This window comes from Halichoeres trimaculatus, unplaced genomic scaffold (genome assembly GCF_033239565.1).
Source record: "Halichoeres trimaculatus isolate MK-OKI-2021-1 unplaced genomic scaffold, fHalTri1.1 fHalTri1_scaffold_21, whole genome shotgun sequence".
NCBI lineage: Eukaryota > Metazoa > Chordata > Actinopteri > Labriformes > Labridae > Halichoeres > Halichoeres trimaculatus.
Window position 1 is genome coordinate 16,921,885 of NW_027437199.1, and position 12,382 is coordinate 16,934,266.

The 12,382-nt window shown below is 41.0% G+C and overlaps 1 protein-coding gene and 3 non-coding genes across 6 annotated transcripts in view; 1 reads left to right on the forward strand and 3 right to left on the reverse strand.

The window, feature by feature from the left end:
• Positions 1 to 8,225, reverse strand: part of wnt5b (wingless-type MMTV integration site family, member 5b) — a 104,714-nt gene extending 96,489 nt beyond the window's left edge. The window contains exons 1-2 of one of the 3 annotated variants that reach the window (XM_074698140.1): positions 7,859 to 8,225; positions 7,619 to 7,769 (exon numbers count right to left, since the gene is read on the reverse strand). The gene's annotated coding sequence lies outside the window, so the exon portion shown is untranslated. Of the gene's footprint in view, positions 1 to 7,618 lie in introns of all 3 variants that reach the window. The other 2 variants (XM_074698139.1, XM_074698141.1) reach the window with 2 other exon arrangements.
• A 227-nt stretch (positions 8,226 to 8,452) lies between these two features.
• Positions 8,453 to 8,564, reverse strand: trnal-caa (transfer RNA leucine (anticodon CAA)). The gene is made up of 2 exons: positions 8,527 to 8,564; positions 8,453 to 8,498 (listed from the first exon to the last, which is right to left on the reverse strand). It is a non-coding gene; the product is annotated as a tRNA-Leu (tRNA).
• A 446-nt stretch (positions 8,565 to 9,010) lies between these two features.
• trnal-caa (transfer RNA leucine (anticodon CAA)) lies at positions 9,011 to 9,122 on the forward strand. Its single transcript has 2 exons — positions 9,011 to 9,048; positions 9,077 to 9,122. It is a non-coding gene; the product is annotated as a tRNA-Leu (tRNA).
• Positions 9,123 to 9,920: 798 nt separating this feature from the next.
• Positions 9,921 to 10,032, reverse strand: trnal-caa (transfer RNA leucine (anticodon CAA)). The gene is made up of 2 exons: positions 9,995 to 10,032; positions 9,921 to 9,966 (listed from the first exon to the last, which is right to left on the reverse strand). It is a non-coding gene; the product is annotated as a tRNA-Leu (tRNA).
• Between the last annotated feature and the right edge of the window lie 2,350 nt (positions 10,033 to 12,382).

The window sequence follows — 12,382 nt, forward strand, 5'->3', positions numbered from 1 at the left end:
AAGGTGAGGAGAAGGAGGAGAGGACGATGTGCTGGTTCTCAGGTGTGAGCCAAGAAGTGACAACATGGACCTGTCCTTCCATCCATCGTTATTGGGAATGTGTGCTTTAAATGATCAATTCAGACATGATTTTTCTTTTAAGTCCAAAAAACATGGAGTTTAGAAGATTTACATTAAGTGTCAGTGATCAGAGTACAGGTAAAAAAAATGCTGTTCATTTATTCAAGTAGAGACAAGACAGAGTGGACAATGTTCAGGTTTGCAGCTCAAGTTGAAGATGTATTTTAACTTATCTCTGTGGTTACTTTCACTAATGTTTGTCCTGTCTGTGTTAGCTTTTTACTTGTGCTACAAAAAACAAAAGTTGATTTAATTCTTCAACTCAATAAAAAAATGTACATTATAGAAGTGAAGTCAGGAAAGTAGAGTCTTACACTCCAGCCACAGCATGACAACCACCTGCCTCATTCTGTTTAGGTACGAGACTATGCAGCCCTACGTGTGTGTGATATGACTGTAGTATCAGACCCAGCACTAGCCCCTCAACCTTCACCCCAAAATGCTGAAAACACCTGTAAAATGTATACACAAGTTGAATTAGATGCTGTTCTTCAACCCACAGGAGCACATACAGGAGCTCAGTCTTTTTTGTTAAGGTAAATGTTAACTTTTAATATCACAGGTTCAAACTTATTTTAATGTAACTCGAGTGTATTTCTGAAGCAAGAGGACATCGGATTTGAAACGCTGCCTCCTACTGGTCACTGTCCTTTTTCCTCAAAGATACTACTGGCTCTGAAGAGACCATAGTTCAACCCAGTTACTCAAATGTGGCGTCAATCAAAAAGACTATTGAAGTGTATCACATGCAAAGACAGATCAGATCAGTTTTTACAGACCCTTATTTGGACTAAATTGGACCCCATCTCTGCCATTTTTGTAAAAGGATTTTTCTGAGTCTGGATCGTGACCTGTTGTAAGCATAAGAGATATTGGCCTGTTTCTTTGTGTATAACCACACCCACCTGAGCTGTTTGTTTTGTTCGGTCTTATTAGGTTTTATTATGTTAGTAATTGTGTATACTTAATGGTTACTGGGTAATTCCCAAAGTATGCTAAATGTTATTTACTGTATCAACTATGAAAATTTGATAAACATAATGAAAAAAAGACTATGAAGTCAATACTGGAGTATTAAGATGTGAAACACCTTATAAAATCTACACAGCAGTTTGAGCTCCAGTAGGCTTTGGTCACCCCTGACCCTGTCACAGGCTAACCAGGTTGCTAGAGCTGCAGTTCTGGAGATGCTCAGACCCAGTCGTCTAACCACGACCATAAAATGAGAAAGTGACAGTGGTAAAAGACGGTAGATAACCTCAGTGATGCTAAAAGCTCATAACAACATTAATTATGAGATTCCAGAACCAGTAATTTCAGCTGTTTGTCAGTTTTAGATTTATTTTATTTGGTTGGTATCCTGTGTTTGAAGTGAATTGACTCAGTGTTCAGACTCGGTGTGTTCTGTGGTTCTCTGGTCAGTGACTGCGTCCCCTCAAACCAGCCGGCCGGATTTATAAAACTGCCCCAGGATCCATAAAGCGCCCAATAAACCACTTTTACTATTAGTGTAGGACACTGCTAGCATTAAGCTTCTGACCGCTGCCACTGACCATACACACACACACACACACACACACACGCACGCACGCACGCACGCACGCACGCACGCACGCACACACACACACACACACACACACACACACACACACACACACACACACACACACACACACACACACACACACACACACACACACAGCAGGGACAGTCACACACTTCCTGGTCAGTCACATTTTAAAGGCAGCTGGTGTCAGGACCTCTGCCAAACTCTAACCCCATGTCACCCCACCCTGCAGCCCCGATGACATCACCGTATCACCCCAACCAGTGGTCCAGTGAGGCTCGCAAAGCCTCACACACACACTGACCCACACACCCACTGATACACACACATTCAGAGACTGCAGAAAGAACAGACATTAAAATGAACACTATAGGGTCACATCGTGAGTACAGGAACACACACACACACACACACACACACAGGGCACTTGACCATAATGACTACTGCACAGCCACATCGCATTATAAACACACACACACAAGTGGAGCAGCTTAAGTGCAGGCTGCTGCCCCTGAGTTAAGTTGTCAGCTTGTATTACAGTTTTTCTATTCCAACATTTTAGAAGATATGAAAAATAAGACGCAGAGGATAAAACACTTCTTCTGTTTGATTAATGCGGATATTAGGGCATCATCAGCATATCGTCGGATCTGTATTTCTTTTAGAGCATTTTTTGGTAATTTTGCCTGAGTACAGGTTGTTCTACCGATGTCTTTGGCTGTTGTAGTTTTTACAAAATGAAAACTCTTTAAACTGATAAGAGAGATTTAAAATCACTCAAAGAACAACTTTATATCATTACACCAAAGCTCATTTTCAGATTTGATTTTCAGATTGATGTATGCAGTTTAATGCTGCTTCATGCTGTCTGGGTGAGATCCTGGGATATTTTGATATTAAAGGACTTTCATGCCATGTTTTTGTTTCTTCTTGCACTCACTGTCCGCTCTTAAAAGTCTTAAAACACATTTTTATTCTTTGGCTTTTAACCCGGCTTGAGATGCTGCTCATGTTTAAGTGTTTTATGGGTTGTTTTAAGTTTCCATTAATTGTTTTATTGTTTTAAATTGTTGCCTGCACCTTTGTTTTATTGGTTTATTTGTTTTATTTACTTATTTATGCCTGCACCACCTTTTTTTTTACAGCACTTTGTTTAAGATGTGGCTGTTTTTGTGTGCTTTATAAATAAAGTTGAGTTGAGTTTTGGTGCTTTGGTTGTTATTTTGCAGTCATTTGTCTCATGTCATGTTTTCAAATATATTCCTTGTGAGTTTTGAAGTTCTTTCTAGAAAGTCTGGATCATCGTCCCAAAGACCAGCACGACTCAAACAAAAACAAACTGACACCAGGAGAGGATGTTCATACGGTAGCTGCCGTATCTTCTGTCTTGCTCTGGGTGGAATTCCCAGGATTGTAGTCAGCCAATCAGAGACTGGCATTTAAAACACTCGCTCTTCAACTTGAGAGCTGTAGAGGCCATCCTCTTCACACACACTCCTTCTGTGTATGTGTGTGTGTGTGTGTGTCCATGTGAAGATTAGTATTCGGAGTGGGAAAAAATACACACTCAAATGTCACATCCAAAGTTCAAGACCAAAGCTTAAACATTTCAAATTCATACGTTCACACAGTTCAGACCAAAACTTTGGAGAAGCTCGATTTGAAATTTGCACCAAAGAGAAAAAAATTCCCATGTTTGAAAATCCATTGTGTCCGCACATACGGGACACACACTCAGACTCTTGGAGGACCTCGAGGGTCTATTGATGCTCACAGACATCCCATCTTCTCAAATATCTGGCATGAAGACACACACACACACACGCACACACACACACACACACGCACACATGCTGCCCTTTTCCTAATTACTGAGCCCCTGAGGGACGAGACACTCAGGCAACACTTCAGTGTTTGGTAAAGTCTTTCTCACCAGTTAGAGGGCAGAGCACAGACAGACAGACAGACAAAGGATGTCCAGAATAAAGGTTCATTGACTGTTTTTTGGTTTCCATTTATCAGTTTGGACATAAAGTTCAGTTTTTATCTGAAACAAATTGGAACAGAAGGCACTGATCAAGGAAAAACTGGCATAAAGAAGTGAAAAATCAAGTAATGACTGAAACAGCCGGAGGGAGGAAAGAGAAAGAACAGAAGTTGACTGGGTGGACAGGCGGGGAGGAGGAAGAGAGATTATCGCTCTCTAATGGCTAACTTGTTGACAGCAACACTTTTCACCACCTCTATCTGCACATCTAATGTTACTATCTCCCCTCCACATACACACACACACACACACACACACACACACACACTCGTTCTTTATCTCCTTCCAAGGTTTATCAGTCCGGCTGCTCCGTGGCTCAGACGGGTTTCAGACTTTAAAACACACGAAAAGTGCAAAGCAGAGACGTCACCGCAGAACTCTGCGTGCAGAGGTCACATCATGCGCTGATAACGAATCTGATGGCGTGATTTTACAAGAGCCTCATTATGAGCCTCATTCATCTGACAGGTCCAGAAAATCATCTTATTTCAAGATATTAAAGGACAAAAATGATGCCTGATTACTTGAAAAGTGTAAAAAATATGAAATATTGAATGTATGTAACTTTTGACATGTACTGGAGGTAAATTTGTAAACACTCTCCAGCTGGTCCATGTTTGAGTGTTTTTGGTAAATGAACTGGGGTCAAAGGTCACTGTTTCTGATTTGAAAGTGTCTCGAAGGAAAACTTCTACATGAAATCAACCACAGATAATCTATGAAAACAGCCCAATCATCAGATTGAAATCAAATGGGGCTGGAAGTGAGCTCAATACAAAAAGCTGCAGTTCCTCAAAGCTCAACTTAAAGAGGGCTCCAAAAGCCAAGGATTCTCCATTATAACCCACATCAAAGAGTCCATTCTTACAGAACAGATGAACACATTTCTAGTCTGGTACTAAAAAAGTTTTGGTCTTTATCACCCATTTTTATTTGCACTAAGTGTAGGGGTGATACACTTAATGATAACTCATTTGTTTACATTTTAGTCTGGGAGTTCAGCATCATTCAGCATGACCAATGTGCCTGTTTCTGTGAGGAGGCTAAAGACCAACATCAACTCCACCACATTCCTTCCTCCTTAAAGAAGTTAGAGCATAGTTGGGTCAGCATTTCTAATATGCCAGCCTCAAGCATGGTTTATACCATCACATACTTCTGTGACAAGTTTTTGTGTCCTCCAAAGTGCATGAGATCAGCGTCATCTGTATTAGTGAGTGACACAGGAGTGGATTTTCCCTCCTGTCCCGTCCCACTCCTGGTAAAATGACTCCCACTCCTCCCATTTTTACCCCGTCTTTAGTTTTGAGGGAAATACGTTGAATTTGATTTGATTTTCTCCTCATTCTTTTTTTGATTACTGATGGCTTCTGGGAAATGTAGTTCTTTTCACTTGTTTTACAATGTTGGCTTATTGGAAATAAACTACAATATGGCAGCACATGTCACATATTATATTTTATCTTCCAGATTGGTTCCCGCTCCCGTTGACTTTTATCCTGTACCCAATTATGTGATAAAAACGTAAAGTTGACTCCCATCCGGCGGGAATCCCACGGGAAAATCCACGGCTAAATGTCAGCCTCTAGTCTGTATGATCATCATATTCCTTGTTCCCGGCCCTGCTGTGTTTCTCTTCTCTTACAGCTATTTTGAACATATAATGTTACATTGAGGCTGATATGTGTAGATGTGAGGAAGGAGTATTAAGCAGGCTTCATGCTTAAAAAATGTCTTCAGAAACTGATGATCAGAAAGATGATGTAACAAAGACCATTTTTGTGTTTAACACTGCGTTTTGGTATTTCAAAGTGGTATTAGATGAATAAATGTTTGTATGACTTTCTCTAGTTTTAGTCTTTCACTTGTGACAATGTTTGACATTAAGACACTTATAACAAAACAATTTGTTATTAGTAGGGATGGGTACCAATGGGTACTTTTATGGGTCTTAACCATATTCCATCTGCAGTATCGGGTACCAATTCACGTAAAATCAAAAGGTACCATGTTTAGGTACCTAAACGCATCTTTGAGTAGGTGATTTTCCATGCTGGACATGAACACAGCATTGCAAGGTTATATATTGAAGAAAAGATAAGTTAAATTCAAAAACTTTGGGATTTTATAATATAACAAATTAATATTTATTGCCACATAAATACACACAAAAGTACCAAAATTTGTACCGTTAAGTACTGATACCGATTGCCAGGTACTGGGCATTGGTACCGTATCGTTTCTAACCTGAAAGGTACCCATCCCTATTTATTAGAGCTAAAGATAGAGCAGTGTAGGCAAAAAAATTGCAACGTCACACAATTGAGTGCTTTTAAAAGCTTTTAAGATATGTTATGTATCAATCAATTAACTAGCTTAGTGATAAAATCCTGCTGGTTATACCTAAGACTGTTTAGTTCCACATGCATGTCCCCTGAAACACTTTTATCCTGACTGTAACCAAATAAAGTTGGAACACGAGTATCATGTGTTTCCATTAATATATTTGCATGTGTTTTCAGAATGTTTTCACAGAGCATACAGATACAAACCTTCACTGTGACTGACAAAACAGAAAGAGGAGTTTGCCAACAAATGTTTTTTAAGGCTTCATTTCACATTTCCTGTCATGTCCCTGCAAAGGTCTCTTCAATGCACATCTCTAGCATCATAAAGTGCAACATAACTTAGGTGTGTACGTGTATTTCCAAGCTAAGGGCAGGGATTTGGTTTTGTTTTACTGCCAAGCTGACCTTTGACCTATGGTTGCCACACAGAGGAGAACATTCAGACCAATGAACCATGCTGAGCCCCTTCAGTCAGCTTTCCTTCTTGTCATCACAACGGTCACGATACTTAGAGTAAACTTGAGTCCCAGGCTTCAAATCAGAGCTCTTTGTATCAGAGGGCAGTTTGATGTCAGATACAGGCTGAGGCTGAGCTGAAGGCGAAGCAGCAACTTTCTCCACACTGAGAGAAACATTTGTGCAACATTTCGACCAAAATAGTCCTGGTCTGCACCGCAGAGCGAGAGAGGCTGCCTTCATTTAGGTCGATGGGGTTGGCAGATCACACACACACACACACACACACACACACACACACACACACACACACACACACACACACTTTCACCACTGTCATATGGGAGCCAAAGTCATGAAATAAGCCCATTCTGCAAGTAGACTGTGACAACGGAAACATTGTGGGGACAAAAACCGTCTACAAGTTCAAATCATGGAGGAAAGTGGAGAAAAAATCCAAATGACCAACTTCAACCTGACTTTTCCAGATTGACTTAAATCTAACAACTTGTGCAAACTCATTGAACTTACTGCAACAGACCGGACAGAGAAAGTAGAGTCAGAAAAACAAAAAACAAAATCACAAGCAACAAGAGTGACACAAAACTTCTTTCAGGAAGTGATAAAAGTTTAAATCTTGAGATAAGGTCGATAAATCACATTCTCTAGGGGTCCAAAACAATAATTTGCTAATTAATTGTTAAATCATTCGCAAATACATGAATCACTATTTTAATGATAATGAATTCTTTTCTGCTGATCTGTTGTGTACAAATATCAAAAATGTGCCAAATTGGTTTGTTCAGCGTCTAATTTCTACTTTGAGATTTGAGCATTTAATTAAATAAAAAGTGAAATTTGAGGGTTTGAGAATTTTGGATGACATTTTTATACAAATTTCGACTTTAACAGGGAGAGTTAAGAAGTCTACAGACCGCTTTTGAAGGAATTGACGCTAAAACGCGCTTTGATTAATCGACTATAACCGATTATGCAGCCCAGTTTTCGTCGATAAAATGTGTGTGAACGACAGGAAACAATACTGAGGAAACAGCTTCAAGAGTTGCATTAAGTTCTTACCTTTCAATGCTTGAATCCAGCTGTTGCTCCGCTCTTCAAGAAAAGTTTTCCTCCCACCATCCGACGCGCTCAAGTCCGAAAAATGTGCCTCTCGTCCCGGGTTGGAATCTGCAGACAGGTCGGTGAGGGGAATCCCTCCAGGCTGAGCTCACTGTGTGAAACAGGTTCAAACTTTAACTGTTCAAACTTTCACCACTCGTGCACACCCAAAGTCACGCAACACGAGAAGTCCTCGCTTACTTCCAAAAAGTCGATTTATGGGAGTGTGGAGGTTTAACGCAGCCTCTGGAGACCCGAGGACCTGTCAGTGCCCAAACTGCTCCACACTTGCCCTGAAGGAAAGTAGAAAGTGGTGTCACGCACTCCGAGCTGTGTACGTCCGTGTGCGTAGTGTCCTCAGCAACAGGTGTCAGAAATAAAGTGAGATTTCTCCACAGCCATCACAAGTTTCCAAGAGCTCTCCGGCTAATTACGCACACTGGGAAAAGAGGGGAGAAGAAAGGAGGAGGAGGAGGAAGAGGAGGAGGAGAGGGGAGGGAGGAGAAGGAGCCAAAGTTTGTGCGCGTCGAGAAACACGAGTGAGAAGTTTGAGAAGCTGAGACAGAGAGACAAAAGAGCTCCACAAGTTCAGCGTGTGTGTGTGTGTGTGTGTGTGTGTGTGTGTGTGTGTGTGTGTGTGTGTGTGTGTGTGTGTAAGTGAGAGAGAGACTGCGCTGCTCTGATGTAGAGAAAGCCCACCGCTGGAGAGAGGGGGAGAGAAAGAGGACAGGACAGGAAGGTGTGTGTCTCTTGATCTCACCAGGCCACGGGGATTAATCGTGAAGTCAAAACTGCTGTCAGGAGTGGGATTTGAACCCACGCCTCCATGTGGAGACCAGAAGTCCCTTTAACTCAGGAAGGAGTCAGTCCTTGAGTCTGGCGCCTTAGACCGCTCGGCCATCCTGACGATGAATCGTAGAGAAACGCAACATTTCAAAAGCTCACACCTCAGATTGAATTCAGGATCATAAAGAGATTCAGACACAGAAAGACTTAAAAAAAAAAAAAAATCAAAAGACGATGTCAATAGTGGGAATGGCCGAGCAGTCTAAGGTCCTAGACTCAGGGACTGACCCTCACCTGGGCTAAAGGGACGTTTGGTCTCCACATAACCTACTTCCAACACAAAGCTTAACCAGAAGTTTCATTCTTTAAAAAAGTTCAGTTCGATGAATCATGAAGTCAAATTTTCCTGGTGGTTTCAGTTCATCAAATATGTGCAAAAAATTCAGGGACTGCCAATCCATTTGGGTTCCTTTGGTCATGGCTGCTTGGTAGAAGTAACTGTCACAAGTGGGAGTTGAACCAAGTCCTCCATGTCAACTCCAGAAGTCCCTGCAGGAACCTAAAACAGTCAGGATGGCCGAGCGGTCTAAGGCGCCAGACTCAAGGACTGACTCCTTCCTGAGTTAAAGGGACTTCTGGTCTCCACATGGAGGCGTGGGTTCAAATCCCACTCCTGACACACTCTTTTACCTGTGGCTTGGTCATTCCTTTGAGTAGTTTAACAAGTCTGAGAGTCCCTTGAATCTTATCTGGTTGATCCAAACCACCATGAAAATATCTTATGTGCTTTAATTTTTGTCTTGTCTGACTTTTTGTTGTTGTTTTCATCTGTTTGAGATAAATATGGTCAAATACTGTGAGGTTTTTGTAGGGTTGGGATGATATGCTTTTCTCCCGATTTGGTTCATTTACGATTATTGGGGTGCCAATTTGATTCCTATTGCGATGCTTTGATGTTCCCATTTTTTTTTCAATTTTTTGTTTGCTTTTCTAATGCCAGACCAAGTGAAAGAGTTGAACAATGATGATGATGTCTACTGACTATCAGGGGCCGTATTTTTCCAAATATGCACTTCAAGAAAGAGTCAGTTTTTAGGATTTATTCAGGGACTCTGACATCTTAGCTTTTTTCCGACCCCACTCATAAACAAAGACTTAAATGAAAGATTTAAAAAAAAAAAAAGATTTTTGAACAAAAAATCATGATATAATCCCAAAACTTTGATACAATGATTTTTTCTCCCACACCTAGGTTTTTGTCACATAGGCTGAAGCCTACAGTACAGTCAGGGTAACAGAGCGGTCTAAGGCTCCAGACTCAAGGACTGACTCCATGGGTTCAAATCCCACTCCTGAAATGTGGTTTTAGTAGACGGTTTAGGCCCAACCGAAGTTGCCCAAAACATCTGTGAATTTTTAGCACAATTGACTCAACTTTATTCATCAGTTACTTTGAATTCTAGTCTTTTAAAACTTGTGTCAGGAGTGGGATTTGAACCCACGCCTCCATGTGGAGACCAGAAGTCCCTTTAACTCAGGAAGGAGTCAGTCCTTGAGTCTGGCGCCTTAGACCGCTCGGCCATCCTGACACCTCTGATCATCTTTAAAGAGAGTGGGATTTCTACTCAGTGGTTGTTTCACCGTTAAAACACATGATCCAATGTTTCCCTGAGACGGCTCTGTCCTTGTCGTTTGTTCGGACATATCAGCATGGAAGAATTTTTCAGCGGAGGTAATAAAAGTCACAGGAGCGGACAGACGGACGGTTGAAAAGGAGATTAGGAAAATGTCTTCAGTGTTGCTGGATGTTTGGACTGTCAGCGGCTAACAGCTTATTTTAGCAGCTCCACTCCTCTCACATTGTTTTTATTTCCTCTCCAAAGTTTTTCCTAGCGCTCACTGCCTCCTTCTGTCCCTTCCATCTCTCCAGTTCTCTCCATCTCCTCCTCCTCCTGTCCCACCTACAGTTCATTTACTCTACAAACCATTTATTAGAGAAAATAAAGTTTAAAATGTTTGCTGAAACTTAACATCCAAGAGCAACAAGCAACAAGTTTCAGGCTTCAGACCACAACTGGACTCATTAGGCTGGACACATGTAACACAAACTGAGTGTTTGTTTTGGTCTGCGCTCCCTCCCTCTTTCCCTCCCCCTCTTCTCTGTGTTTTCTCTCCCTCTCCATCACCTTCTCCTTCTTTTTCTCTCGCTCATGTGCGATGTGATGTGTGATGATTGAAACCACATCTACCCCAAGCCAACGTGAGCCCTCCCTGCTTCCTCTGCAGTCACTCACTTTTTATTTCTCCTCCTGCTGGCTCATGTGTCTCAGCGCTGCACTAAACTGAGTCTATAGACAGTGTGTATAAACGGAAAGAGTGTAAGAGGATCCGTCTTTTACTGCACACATGTCCCAGTGTTATCTCTGGAGGACATCTGTGTTTTTGTGTGTTGTGAAGCGTTATCAACGAGATCTTATCGACACTTATCTCTGAGCAGGCTGGCGTTTGTGTGTGTGAGATAGAGAAGGATCCAAAAGGGGAAACTGTAACCTTTGATGAGTTTAAACGGTTTCAGGCCAATCGCACATCTGTTGGGCTTAAAGGGGAACTCCATTTTTTATAACCTTGGCCTGTTTTTGATTGTTTTATTCTGTGGTATTAATGACTAAAAAGGAGTTTTGGAAATGAAGCTTCAGTTTCTTCCACCAGCAGCTGTGAAACAGGCTGAACTGTGATCCTTTAGAGCAGCTGCTCGGATTAATTTACATCGACTAGATTACGTATTTTTGCCACTTCCAGGCTCATGATATTACATTTAAAGAGATTTTAGAATAACTATTACAGTCAGTCAGTCTCATGTTGCTGAAAGCGCTGTGAGGATGGCACATGTAGAGGTGTTTACGGTGACACTTTAAGCTGAAATCTTCAGTGTTTTTCCAGAATAGAGACTATTTTTCCCATGAGCACCATCACCTGCTTGTTGTGAAAATGCGACTTTTGCCAAGGCTGAGAGAAAATTTTCTTTTTAACTCTAGTTTTCTTTGTTCAGGACAACTTTTCCCAGAATTCAAAGCAACAAGGTAAAATATTTATTTATGGTCATTTCCAATTATGTCCCAAATCATGCACAGACACACTAATCTGAGTGACAGTATGGAAAAACGCAGGGTACTTTGGATTCTCAGGTGGAGCTAAGGTAACTAGCTGGCAAAGGGGGTGGAAAATTTCTGGTAAATTTCAGGAATTTTCCAAAAAAATTCATTTACAATTTCATTATAAATACTGCATTAGATATGTTAGCATGCAATTCTGCACACGACAAACCAAAATGTTTAATATATACACATGTATATGACCATGTAAATGGGATTCAAATAAATTCTTGAAAATTAATTTTATCTTCTGAAAATTCCAGTGGCAAGTTTTCGAATGGGAAAATTCCCAGAATTTTGCAACCTTAGTTGCTGCATCAATAATAGTCAAAAAGTTGAGTTGAGAACAATGGACCCTTCTCACCTTCAATGCTCGCCATATTGGCTACGTAGAGGTAGGGACGAGAAAAGATCAAACAATGATTAATGGTTGTAATTAAAAAATAACATAACAAAAACTGTGAATGGTTGTGAAATGCTATCATCATTCCCAGTAAGTGTGAAGTTCGATAACACTACCTTGTAAGATTTTCGTGCACTGTTCCAGTAAGTGAAGAGTGTACGCTTCAGTACACTTCATGCTAGTGTACTTACAGAAGGACATGATTATAGACACAGCCCTTTTGTTTGAAATGTGACAAGAAGAAAAGTAACTGGGCCTTTAAAGTTGAGGTGCTACTGTAGAAATCTCCTCCCGTCTGGTGCTCCCAGCTGGATAAAACAAACACACTTTCTGTAAAATATTAATATCATATACTGTTTTCGCAGAGACTATAAAAAGACATAC